This window comes from Pan paniscus, chromosome 10 (genome assembly GCF_029289425.2).
Source record: "Pan paniscus chromosome 10, NHGRI_mPanPan1-v2.0_pri, whole genome shotgun sequence".
Lineage (NCBI taxonomy): Eukaryota > Metazoa > Chordata > Mammalia > Primates > Hominidae > Pan > Pan paniscus.
The window spans coordinates 73174057-73188192 of NC_073259.2; the positions used below are offsets into that span (position 1 = coordinate 73174057).

The 14136-nt window shown below is 34.6% G+C and overlaps 1 protein-coding gene across 9 annotated transcripts in view; it reads left to right on the forward strand.

Annotated features, from left to right (window-relative positions):
- SOX5 (SRY-box transcription factor 5) overlaps positions 1 to 14136 on the forward strand; it is a 1030759-nt gene that overhangs the window by 920674 nt on the left and 95949 nt on the right. The window lies entirely within an intron of this gene.

Sequence of the window (14136 nt, forward strand, 5' to 3'; positions counted from 1 at the left end):
AGTCTATAAGGAAAATATAGGTTTATATTGTAGCATCAAGAGACAGATACATCTGGCCTGCACATGGGTTTGTCAGAAGACCTGGTGGGTTTCTGAAAGGCCAGTTGGGTTTCACAGGAGGAACTACCAGGGTGAAAGCTGAGACATACTGTGTTCTGCAGAGGTTAATAACATTCATTTCTATTCTACCTTTTCTGCGAACAGCTACACTGTGAGTATCTGTTTTCTTTGAGCTGGAAATGTCTTGGGAAGTGTTGGAGCTGTGGGGACAATAAAAGTAACATAACATTTGTTACCCTTTGAAATGGCATCTGGGGAATAACTATAACATGAAAAAGTGATTGTAATAGGTAAAACTAAAAAGAGTAGTGGAATTAGCAAGAGGGAATAATATCCAGCAATAGATTTAAATATAGGAACAGGGGTTTTAGAAATTTCAGATGTTGGTTTTCAAAGCAAGTTAGACATTCTCCTTTGACCATTGGATTAGCGATGAGAGGAAGTGAGAGCAAGTTAGAGGCAACTCCTATGTTCATTGCACGACTCTCTTCGAAAGTAGCTATGTTAAGCAACAATCTAATCAACTTTTCCTGTAGAGACAGTAGGAGAATATTTGATGCTAATTTTTATTTTTATACTATATGAGATTTTTATTTTTATAATGTATGAGATTATCTCAAGATATTAAATATCTTGAGACATTAAGATATTAAAATATCAACAATTTTGTCACTGAACAAGAGAAACTTTAGACACCAAACATATATGTTCTTACTTTAACTATGATTTGAGATGTAAATGGGATAAAGTTCCTTTCATAGAAGTGGTATTGTACCCATTAAAATGCATGAGTTTTAGAGCCTCAAATAATCAATCCTGTAGTATAACAAGAAAATTAATAATCCAAAATTTTTTCATGGAAAGCCATCAGCTACTATTAAAACACATTTACATAAACATATAAAAAAGTTGTTTTTTTTTTTGCAGTGAGAAAATAACCGTTATTCAGAATCAAACACATGCCCAAAGCATGTCGTATCAGAGAACCTGGCTTTTCTTTGAAGTGGACTGACTCTCACTTTTGCTAGGGTGCTTACACCAACTCACTTTTCTACTTGTTCCTAACACAATATTCACAGACCCCTTGACCTTGACTTCAGCCTTCCCCAGAGCTACACAGGATATCTGTTACTCTCCCTCCCTTTGCCTTAAAATAGCATCAAAATTCTTTTTTCTCCACAAACCTGCCGAGATGGGTGAGAGAAAAGCTAACTACAATGCCTAGTCAGATGTTTTATTATAAGCCTTACCTAAAATTCACCCCAATCTTTGAAACCTATTTTTGAGATGTTTCATCTCAGTGGAGTATAATATATGGACTAGTTTTAATTTTCTCCAAACTCTGCTTTTAATTATGCTCTGTTAAATCTCTATTTTCCATATCTTAATATCTTGAGTAGACTGCATCACTTTCCAGTCCTTTCAGTTATTAAAATTCAGTCCTGCTGGAAACTTTAATCTCATATCCATTTCATATCTCACTGCTTCCCCTTCCATCGTTAGTCAAGAATCCCAGCTCTAGAGACCAGAGTAAGAAGGGTGCAGCTTACTGTTTTGCTTCTTCAGCTCCAATTTTGTTCCTGTGCAGATGTGGGTGGGTTTAGGAAGTTATGTCTGCCGTGAGATACCGTGGAGACAGTGTGTGTGTTATTTTCTTGTGTATTGAACAGCTTTTCTTGGTCTGTTAAGAGAGGGGTAGCCAGGTCTGTTGATCTATGCTTCCTACTCTTTTTTTTTTTTATTTGGGGTGTCACCACTATTGGCCAGGAGCTACCTGGGTAGCATGACACCTGCCTTTGTTCACCCTCTGTGCTGCTCCATGGAGAAACCTGTAGTCTTCTACTGAGGTCCTCTTCTGTGCCCTGTTAGAGCTGTGGTGGTAGTACATCGCAGTCCTGATCTCAGCCTGCAGCAAACACCGCACTGTTTTCCAGCAACCCACCTCCAGCTTTAGAAAACTTCAGAAGAGAAAACAGGCATTACTGTGTCTTTAGTTACATAATACACCAACAAGCTGTACACTGTCCAGTTCTCCTAAGACCTTTCTTACCACACTAAGGATGGAGGAGTCTTTAGGTTTTTAGCTCAACAAAAAGCCAGTTGAGAAACAACATTCAAGTTTTTGCTTTATTCTGCCTTCTCCAGTTTCTATGAATTCTGCTTTTTGGGTAAGCAGGGAAGACCACTAAGAACCAAGCCACCCTGTAAAGCTGTTAACCCAATCTTCTCTCTCCTCAGCTCCCTCACCAGACATCAGCTCATATATATTGTGGGAATGGAAAGATAGGGTGGGAGGAATGAGAGAGAGGTGAGAGACAGTAATGAACATTGACTCAAGTAGGGCCAGGTCAGCAAGAGGAGTATGGTTGGTGGTATGGGTGCTGTCTAGTACCAATTGCTGGTGTCTTTCTTTAGAACCATTGAAGAGTTTGTTGTTGTTGGCTTGTTCTCACTCATTTTCTGTTTTTGTTTAATCTGTCCGTGTATGTTTTAAGTAGGTAGTGATAAACTCACAGCTATACTCGATAAGGCAGCAGTAAGATGGGTTGAGGTAACAGTAGGAAGACCAGTTGGAGGAACAGCTGAAATAGCCTTGCCAAAGAACTAGTGGTTTTCTGAATTAATCTTTATTCAGTGGTAATGAGAATAATGTGGAGGGGATATATATTTTAAACACAAAAGGATCCTGTTTTCTTTTCCTTGGGTGCAGACATAATGATTTTAACTCATGTAAAGTGCCGTAACAACTGATGTCACTAGTTAATATCACCCATGGTTATGGAATATTTTCTTAAGCTAGTTTCTCTGGTAAAGATTTTCCGAGGATTATCTTATTTAATTCATATTACGTTTTGTGTTATGTATTAATATCTCCATTTGACAAAGAAGAAAGCGGGGTCACAGAGTCCAAAATCCATGGCCTTTGAACAATTATATTTGCTTCTTCAAGTACAGGAGACTTTATGTTAAACTTTGGAGGCATTGCCCTTCTTCAGACATTTGTTAACTCATAACCAGCTAATGAAATTATAACAATAATGCTGACTAATTGACATTAATACAAATACTCTGTGTGCTTTGCAATAATGAAAGAAGTAGCAGGATTCATAATGACAGCTGTCTACTTCGGACTCTGAATTTTCTATTTCATGCCTCTTTACATGGATATATGTTAATTCAGGTACTTCTTTTTGAACACCTAGATTAAATAAAGGACATTATAAATCTATTCCTACTTATGGTTGACTTTGTTTACCTACCATATGTGTTTTCATTTGAAATAACCTTTTGCATATAATTGTTCAAACTTGGATAATATTATGATAAGTAAATCCAGAATTTTTATTAAAGAGTGCAGACAAGTACAATTATTTTAAAAGACAAGCAAAATGATATGCTTTAAAGCAAACTACTGTTTATTAACTATTATTTTATGTCCCTGGAGATCCTTATATAATAAAAAATTGTTCATGTAGAAAAATCACCTTACTGTGTACTTTCAGAAGCAGTTAAAATATTCTAAAAATCATCATATGTATTTGTTATTTAATGGAGAAAATCAGCTTAATCTAGTTCATGTGTATAAATAATACAAATTAGCATGTGCCATAGACACCATTTATTATTTTAATATTAAATCTGTCTTTTTCTTTACACATTTTAAATCTCCCTTGAGCTTCAATTCACATTAGCCAACTGCTTGTTGACTATGAAGAGGAAATATACAGAAATTCACAGACACTGTAAACTGAGTCCAAAACGGAACTCATCAGTAGTTGTATGCCTTGTCCCTAGACTTCCTTATTCTTTGGTCTTAGTGAATGACTCCATTTCATCTATTTCTCAACCCAGAAACATGAGAGCTCTTCTTAGCTTCTCTTCCTCCCTCTTCCCCATAAATTTATTCATTCACTAGCTTTTCATTCCACCTACTAATACACCAAGAATCTATCCACTTCCTTCCATCATAATTGTCACTCATTTGGGTCGAGCTATCCTTATGACTTTCCTAATTCACCACAGCAGCCCCTAAACTGGTCTTTCTATCTTGATCTTGCCCCTTTCAATGCACTCTCCACTATGCATTAGTCAGAATAATCTTCCTTTTTTTATTTTTTTAAATTATTATTATACTTTAAGTTCTAGGGTACATGTGCACAACGTGCAGATTTGTTACATATGTATACATGTGCCATGTTGGTGTGCTGCACCCATTAACTTGTCATTTACATTAGGTATATCTCCTAATGCTCTCCCTCCCCCCTCCTCCCACCCCACGACAGGCCCCGGTGTGGTGTGTGATGTTCCCCTTCCTGTGTCCATGTGTTCTCATTGTTCAGTTCCCACCTGTGAGTGAGAACATGTGGTGTTTGGTTTTCTGTCCTTGCAATAGTTTGCTCAGAATGATGGTTTCTAGCTTCATCCATGTCCCTTTCTGATTTTAGAAAATTTTGTCATGTCCTCTTCCTGCTCAAGGACCTTCAATCACTCTCTGGTGTTTTGAAGTTCTTTCTCCACCCTGGATCTTTACAAGTGGTGTTTCCTCTTCCTGGAATAACCCCAGGAAATAACCCCATTACTCACCATCTTTACTAATCGAATCCCACTTACCCCTCAGGTTTCAGGTTAAAACATCACTTTTTTCAGGGAAGACTTCATTGGTCTTAAGTCTGGCTTAAAGTAGTTCCCACGTGTTCTGAGAGCATGCTGTATTTCCCTTCTCACATTGCTGGTAGAATGTTTTAAATCATACTTTCTGGCATCTACCAGATGGTAAAGTCTGTAGCGTCAATGGTTTACCATCATTTGCACTTAACCAAGTGCTTGAAATATTTTATGGACTCAATAAATATGTGTTAAATAAAGAATGAGGAATGAATCTTAACAATGTATTTTCAATAAATTATTCATCTATTTTGCTCAAATAGCTATCTTGCTTTATAATATTGAAATTAAGCTGAATACTAATAATTAGTTTTCTATATTAATTAATCACCTTTTAAAACGAGACAATAGCAGAATTTCAAATATCAAAGGCATGGTTGGCTGATAGAAGAAAAAAATAGTTTGAATTTGGTTAATTAAGATAATGTTGAAATTTTATAATAAACTATTCTCATTTAATGAAATAAACATATGAAAACACTCTCTGTGCCTGGTAGCATGTTTGGCACTACAATGTTTACAGACATTAATTTTGTAACTGTTTTGCTCCACATCACCTACTCAGTCTATTCCGGATACATTAGGCTGTTTTCTGGCCCTTATCTTACCAAGGCATACTCCCTTCCTAGAGTTTTGTGCTAGCTGTTCTCTCTAGCTCTTTCCTCTGCATGGAAGGCTAATTCTTTCACTTCATTCATGTATTTACTCTAATACCATCTCTCTGAGGCCTACCTTAACCAACTTACTTAAAATCGTAAGGTGGATCCTAAGAGATAGCACACTTCCTAGCTCTTTTATTCTACATTTTTCTCTATAGCACTAGTCATCTTCAAATATACTATAAAATGTATTATGTTTCTTATTTATTGTCTTTCTTTTCCAAATGTACCGCCCCACAAGGACAAGAATTGTTGCTGTTGTTCAATAATGTATCTCAGGTATCCAGAAGAATGCCTAGCAAATAGCAGGTATTCAGTGCATACTTGCAAATGAAAGAGACTATCATGGCTAATGGTCATAAGAATTTTTAATTAAAAAAAGCAGCATATATTGATTTCTGTGTTAAATGATATTAATTTAATGGCCAGGGAACTTGATGTTTTTTCTTGCCCCCATTGGAAGATTCTAAGAGTATGAAAAATCCACAGCTCTCTGTCTCTCCTGCTCTTTCCTCCCTTTATCTTATCATAACAGTGGGTTGCTGCATAAAGAATGTGTTTTAGCACTTATTACAGTTTATGTAATTCTTTTAAAATCATTATAATTCACAATAAAAGACCAAATGTTACAATACTTGAGAATTCCTATATTATGTGATAGTGTGTGTGTAGACATATATAAAAATATGAACTACTGGAGGTACTTTTATTTGACTCATGGCTTATTCTGCCAATACAATACTGAAGTAAATTATTTCTAAATAATGGAAGGATGTGTTTATCAAAATAATTACTAGCCAATTAGCAGCTCCATACACTGAGTTTACCTTCTTCTCTCTTCCTCTCCTTCCTTCTTTTTTTCATTCTTCTTCATCCTCAAGTACTCTTTTTTACCTCCAAGAGCCAATGATGATTTAGATGTTTACTTATTTATTATACTGATGCTGACTCTTTTTAAAGATGAGGGGTTCATTTATATAGCTTACTTATCTATGTTCATTTTAATATTAAAAATGAATATCACTATTTACACAAAACGAAGTTACACTTTGAATTTTTGGACATTTGTGACAAGATAAAATCAGCTATGTGAATAATCTGTTTCTAATTAATAAGATCAAATGATGGCAACAATCCATCTAGCATTTATTTCTCATATTCATTTTCGTTATAATTTGCATTTTACTTAATGGGCATCATGAATATTTTTAATAGTAATAATTCTTCTGTAATGTACTGTTTCTGTTTTTTGCTACACTTCTAAGATTTGAAATTAGAAGGAAATATTTATCCACTTACTTCTCACTTTATAAATACTGTATTTGTCTTGGCCAAAAGATGGTTGCCACCTGTTCTACCTATAGGAAGCCAAAAATATTGACTCCAACCAATGATTGATAGTGATAAGCAGAAGGAAAAAAAGATTGAAATTCTTTTTGGATGATCTTATTTAATTCAAAATAAGCAAGTAGCATCCAATCATCATTTTTATTGACTTAATTAAACTTTTAAAATTATTTTAGTAGGACTATTTTAAAAATTCATAATAATATTTTTGGAATAAAGGCTCAAAATTCCAAGTTGTCATAAATGAAACCTCATGGGCTTACAGCTTCAGTAACTAGTAATATTAGTAGCATGCATTCTCTGGAATAAAGAAAATGATAGATTATGTGTGATCATGTTAGAGAATGAATCATACAAAATATCGACTGAAATCAATCTTTTTTCATAGCAATCATAGGTATACGAAGTAATATTGGAAATGGCTTAAGCTCCTGTCTGATGGAGAGTAACATCAAGGTAGAGGTAGATGAAATACTGAAGCTCCTCTTTTTATCAAACTCCCGCCAGTCTCTGAAGAAGGTCAATAATTATGACAGGACACAGAGAAATGAATGCTCCATATTTCCCAGCACTGTGAGTGACTGAGCATGGCTTTATATGCTTGGCCAAGAGAAACTTCCAGAAAATCAATAAGGAAGTAATAACCATATAGAAAAATCTAGATGTGAGGATTTTTATCTTGTTATTGAAGGAATTACTTACAAGGATGTATACTTGTTAAGTGTTCATCTTTACCTACCAAAATACTGTACTACTCAGTTAAACTTTTAGGTCGTATCATTTTCATACAGCGTGAATAATGATCAACTGCTCTTCATTTCAGTCGCAACCCTGGTGTGCTGTTTGCTGTTGGACTTCTGTCTGCATGAGTGAGTTTTCTTGCAGGTTAAAAGACTGAATTCCTTCTTTTCCTCTCCCTTCGACCCTGAGCCTGGAGGGCAGACAGACAGAAGCACACATATGATTAATACAGCACAGCTGCAAGAGTGAGTCATTTGCATATGTATTAATAGAGGCAAAAAAAAAACCCAACAACAATTAAATTATATACAGAGACATTTTGCATGCTAAAGAACATATGCAAATAGGCCTGAAAAAGTGCAGCCAACATTTTCTCTGACTTTTCCAAGCCCATATGGGCTAGAGTCAGAGCCCAGCAGTTTGTCGAGAATCCCCTTTAAGGAAGAACCTATTAGGAACTGCTTCCATAGTTACTACCACCCCTAGAGTTCCCAGGAGGTGTTGACGTTTGGACAATGGAGTCAGTACACACAGTGTCTTTTTCATACTATTTCTGTGTTTTCTTGCTTTCAGAAGCTTCATGGTGTCTTATTACATGCTGACAGAAACATCAGTACACGTGTGTTTTTCCAAAGTATTCATTTTTATTGTAATGATCAATTAAATAAATGGTAAACTTTAAAATTATATTTGAAATTTTGTTATTACCTATACTAAAGCTATATAACTTCAGTCAGTGCCAGGTTTTCTGGTCACAAGTCCATGCCCATTCCTTGATAGTATCCTGTGTTTTCTTAATCAAAACATGTTTTAGGTAACTTTAAAATGTTTCTGGGCTAATAAATGTACATAAAAGAATTGCTGTCCCAAGACCAGCAGTAGATGTAATTCTATGAGCAATACCAATTTATTGAAATCTTTAAAGTATGCTTTTTTAAATTTTATCAAGAAAAACAGAAATATTCAGTTTTCTAGTTTTGGCTGTGGATAAGAAGAGAGGGCAACTAATGCGTTTCAAGTTCACAGATTATGTTTATCTTAGAAATTTGTTCTTCAGCCTAATTGTTGGTTTAGTTTATTTTACTAGTATTCTTTAATTTATTTAAGGAATATTTTATGAAGACAAATTCAATATTCGGGGTAAAATTTTACCTAAATAAAAGTTATCACCTTAATAGGACCAATGACCCATGTGAAGACAGATGCTTCTTAAGAGGAACAAATGCTGGGGTTTTTGTTATTGTTGTTGTTGCTGTTGATACTAGAAAACTACTTAATATTATCCATGGATTTTTATCCATTATTCGTATGGTTTAGTCAAAGCATGCTACTGGGACATACAAATTGCATTACGTACAACTTGTAACATAGGGTGGAGTCTTAATTAAATATACACAGAAAAATTTACTTATATATAGATACACACAAAAATTTAATGTCTTAGGGGATAATTAGAGGAAAGATAAAATGATGAAAGCAATTTTATCTTTTTAAGCTATTGTCTTTAGATTAATATTTTAAGAAGCACTTTGTTTAGTGAGAGGCAGTATAACATAATGGTTATAAGTGTGGTTCTTGCAGCCATCTCTTCCTTAAATTATCATACTGTTACTTTCTAGCTCTGTGACTCTGGGCAAGTTACCTAACCTCTCCATGCCTCAATTTTCTTGTCTGTAAAGTGGGTATAAATGACCTCTTATTGTTGAGGATTAAATGAAATAATGCATGCAAAGTCTTGGAACAATAAGTATATTATTTCTCAAATACCATGTGCTGGATTTGAGTTAATATTTAATAGTATTAGCTGATTAATAATTGTTATTAGTAGATTTGAGAACTATTTGTTATTGCTTAAAGGAAGTCTTGAAAATTAGGGCATGGCAGACTTTCCTTACGTTTCAGAGCAGCATCTAAAGTATGTTAATAAAACTGAGACAAAACGTCTTATTTTTGAAGAAATAATTTCATTCGTCTCTGTGGTATAAAATAAAGGCCCATCGCAAGAATCTGTGGGAGGCAATGAGTTTACTTATCCAGAAGACAATCTGGGTAGTTACATGAAGGGTAGTTTTTCATATTTTGCTATGGTTCATTCCTTGTTACAATATTTATATCTGTAAAATGAGAATAACATCTCCAGTCAATTCCCATTTTTCCATGGAGGTAATGCAAATGAATTGTTGCTATGTGCTGCCTCTAACTATTCTAAATAAATTTCTTACAAAGTCTAAAATAAATTATTTTTACATAGGTGCTTTTAATGTAATATGCAACTTTTTTATAAATCATATAAAAATATTTTCTTGTATAGCCATTCAAAGCTTATTTATTTCCTAGGTAATAGATACATGTCCTTGATACACTAGGATACATGTCCCTTATTCCACCTACATGTTGTCTACAGCAAAATTATTTCTTGAATTGAGAAAATTTTTATTTGACCAAACAGTTTTATTTCAAACTTGAATGTGAAAGTGAACTATTTTTATAGACCCATAGTATCCTGGAAACTTTATTTATTCAGCAAATATTTATTCTTTGTAAGCTATTGAGCTAAGCATTATAAGAAATGCAAAGATGAATCAGTCAAGGATCCTTGGTGGACGATAGAGGAGGTTGAAATGAAAGAGAATGAATGAAATATGAAAGTGGAATAGAGTTTGAAGAAAGGCAAACAACCTATCATTCTAACAAGTGTATTTGAAATGAAAAAGACCTCACAGATGGTTGAAAACGTTGTTTCAAACTATTCACCGGACTCCAAGTATGTTCAAGCACCCTCCAAATAGTACCATTGACTTTTATTTGTTTTATATATTAAGTTCCACTGGTTAAAATTGTTTGAGTTAAAGATTTCTGCTGCTAAGCAAAACTTAAAAACCATTCTTCTATTCCAGCTCCTTAATTTTATGGATGAGGCAATTTAGACTCTAAATAGTGACCTGGCTAAAACAGATATTAACAAAAGGGTGCCCGGAACCCTAGCAACTGAAAATTAAATCTACCTTCTTCCCATTTTGCCATGATATTCTTAAAAATAAATGCATATATTTGTATATGTTATTTTTAAGTTGTTTCATTTAAAAGGATAGGAAGAGAAATTGTTAATTTTGCACTTAGGCCATTAAATTAAGAAAGAATGAATAAAACAATGGTTAGGATTTGCATATTGGTAACAATGGCAACCTTCTGAATTGCTTTCATTTTGCTGAGTTCAGTGATTGTGCTCTGTGAATTAATTCTTTTGTGGAAAGCTATTGAAAGATCAAGGAATTTAGAAAACAAAACAACAGAGAAGCGTGCTGTTTCATATCTATTTGTACATAGAAGGTTCAAAGTGAGATTGTTTACATCACAAGTCTTGATGACATTTTATTTGCTTCTTAGAAGAAAGATAGTATTCAAAAATGATTATATAATATGCAGATAAGACGTTGCAGTCATGAATGAACTGTTCTGAGAGAAGGACCAAGAAGAAAAACCACATTACAATTTCGAGCTGGGTTTGGTTGGCAAGTGTCTTCACAAGACTTGAAAATAGAGCCCTATTTGATTCCTACAGAAAAAATAAAAATAAAAAAAAAGCTTAAGCCAGCCCTGCACATTTCAAATTTGCTGTTTCCTGTGGAAGTTTCAGTATTTTCCTGCCAAATTGAGGGTATGAAAACAAGAGGAAAGGGAGGGATGAACTCTAGTTTTTCCATTTTTCTTAATCTTGACCTTTCTCTTAATGCCATACTCCTTTTTCTTATCCAACTGCTCCTTGAATGAAGAAAGTGAACAGGAAGAAATGGAGGAACAGACTCAAAGTATGCTCACAAATTATTTGCTACAGTGAGCTTTGGGGCAGCATAATTAATGCCTCTGACATGAAAATTACAACAATATTATGTCTTCCTTTCTCTACTACTAGAACTTCTTCAACATATAATTTTAAAAGTAATAGTGTTAGTGAAAGTTACAATTACTTCCTTTATGGAGTGAAGCAGAACTATAGAAAATATTTTCCTTTCACCTGTAACAGTTGCTTAAGGTAACAGAGACAATTCCATCCGAAATTTCACTATACTGTAGCATATGAGTCCTACTATTTTAAATATGTGCTCCAAGTATTTTTCATATGGCTAGTTCCCCACCCCCACCCCTGGTTTTCATTCTTTGGTTTAAAAGAAATTTTAAATTATTCGGAATAGTATAACTAAAATATTTGATTAACAGAAGGGAGATAAGCAAAGACACTTAACCAAACAACAACAAAAAAAGTTAAACCAAACAATAAAAAAAGTAAACGCCCTACACATTCTTTATTTTTATTCTTGTTTTGGTTTGATTTATGCTGCTGCTGGTTTTCTTCCAGAGAAATTTTGAATTTTGATGTTTTTGTGTGACCTAAGATACAAGCCTAGCATTAAATACAATATAAAACCAGAAAATATCAAGTTTTTATACATAGAATATTTGCACGGTAACCAGTTAGTAGTATACTAGTATACTGAGAGTGAGTAACCAGTTAGATAACTTTCATGACTTGAGGTGTTTTTTTTTTTCCTTTAAAACATGCTCCACTAAATTTTATTTAAACATTTACAAATGTTAAAACTTACAAGTAATAATATTTAAATGGTAGGTTTGATGTAATGGGTTATGAGCTTGAGCTCTAGGATAACACAGGCCTTATTTGCATGTATCTTTGATCAAGATATTGAATATCTCGTAGTCTCAGTGTCTTCACCTGTGAAATGAGATACTGTTATTCCTACATGATAAGGTGTTGTGAGGATTAAATGACATGGCACACACGAAATACTCAGCGTAGTGTAAGCATTCAGCCTCATTAGCTGTTATATTCATCATTATCTCCTAGATTCAAGGGTATAAAACTGGCAAAGAGCCTATCCATATTTCAAGTTAGCAAGTAACTTTCTTGGATGCAGAAATTATATTCTGCAGTATAAAGGTTTAAGGCAAATAGAGAAATTCATCTTAATTCAAGTTTGGGTTGAACACCTTTGGGAGCCAAGTCCTCATATTTAATGCAAGCGGAACGTCTTTATGAAAACAAAATATCCCTTAAGTATAAAAATCTTTTCTTCTGAATGTCAGATTACAAAAATGTATGTTTCAATTCTTACTAAAAATACAAATAATCTATGTCTCTCTTTCTTTCCATTCCGTAAAAGTTACTAGAGCTTTGCTTTAATAGCACTGACAGTTATTTGTGAAAGGAACAAACATTCCTCTTGGAAGGGCAAACCATTGTGTTACTGGAAATTTGCAGTATTTGTCATAATAAAGAGAGTTTTACAGCAAGAATGAATAATTAGGGCATTATAAAGGCAACCAAAATAGCTGGCCTACCTATGATGATCCATTCTAACCTCCCATATTGCTCTACAAATACAGCAGTGAATTAACCCATTTATGCCCGGTGTTCCGTTATTGGAACGCTAAGCTTGTGGGAGTCATTTATATCCTACTGCTTCAGGTCATTGCCAGCGTCTTCTTTTTCACACACAAAAAACCTGCAACCTCTGGCATAAATGGATTAAGGGTTCTAGTCTCAACCTGCCTCAGAAGTGATGTATGAATCTGGTCTCATGTCTTTTAACCTACTCGGCACTCAAGTTTTCTTATTTGTTAAATACCTATAAGTATAGCTATCTACCTATATCTCATGGAGAAAGGGATAAGATTTTTAAAAAAAAAAAAAGCACTAATGAAAGCAGCCAAGAGCCCAGAAATCCCCAGAAGGAAACTCTGCACCTTGTGAGTGGACTTTCCTGATTCATGGATACATTTATTCATGTGCTATCAAGGAAAAAATGGGAGAATAATAATGAGGCAAGCATTGATTTGAGGCATTCGAAAGAAATGCTTTGGAACCTTGAAAATTGTCAAGCCAGCTCTGAAGATCCAATTAAGCAGGAAAGTTTTAATTATTCTCATTCCATCTCCATGGAATAAGAAGGAAGATGAGCAGGTCAGACCAGGGCTAGATAACCCAAGAGACAACCTAAGAACATTAAGAACATGATTACACATGAAAAAGAAGGACCATCTAGAAATAAATAAATAAATGACAAGTTGGACATAAAGTAGTTTCATAGCAGTAATCAGAATGCTGTTTTATTTTGAACTGCATAGCCAACTAGATGGACACCATATACTTTTTGGTCCTTAGGGCTTCTAAAGATTTAAAAATAGGAATTTCCAAATATTTACCTTTCTGTTCCTATTTCTTGACTCTCTCTCTCTGTTTCTCTGTCTCTTTCTTTTTCTCTTTCCTTTTTTCTTCATTTTTTCCTCTATTTTTAACTACCTTCCTCTGTTAATTCCTCTTTACCTCTTTCTTCCCCTTAACTATTTTCTTCAATACTTTCCTCCTCTCTTTTTTCTTCAAGTTCTAGCTATGTTTTTATTCTCCCACAATTGTGAAACAATGGAGGGACTGTCTTCTTTAGAAACATTTGCTTGAGGCCAGGCGCGGTGGCTCATGCCTGTAATCCCAACACTTTGGGAGGCCGAGGCAGGCGGATCATGAGGTCAGGAGTTCAAGACCAGCCTGACCAACATGGTGAAACCCCATCTCTATTAAAAATACAAAAATTAGCCGGCGTGGTGGCAGGCGCCTGTTATCCCAGCTACTCAGGAGGCTGAGGCAGGA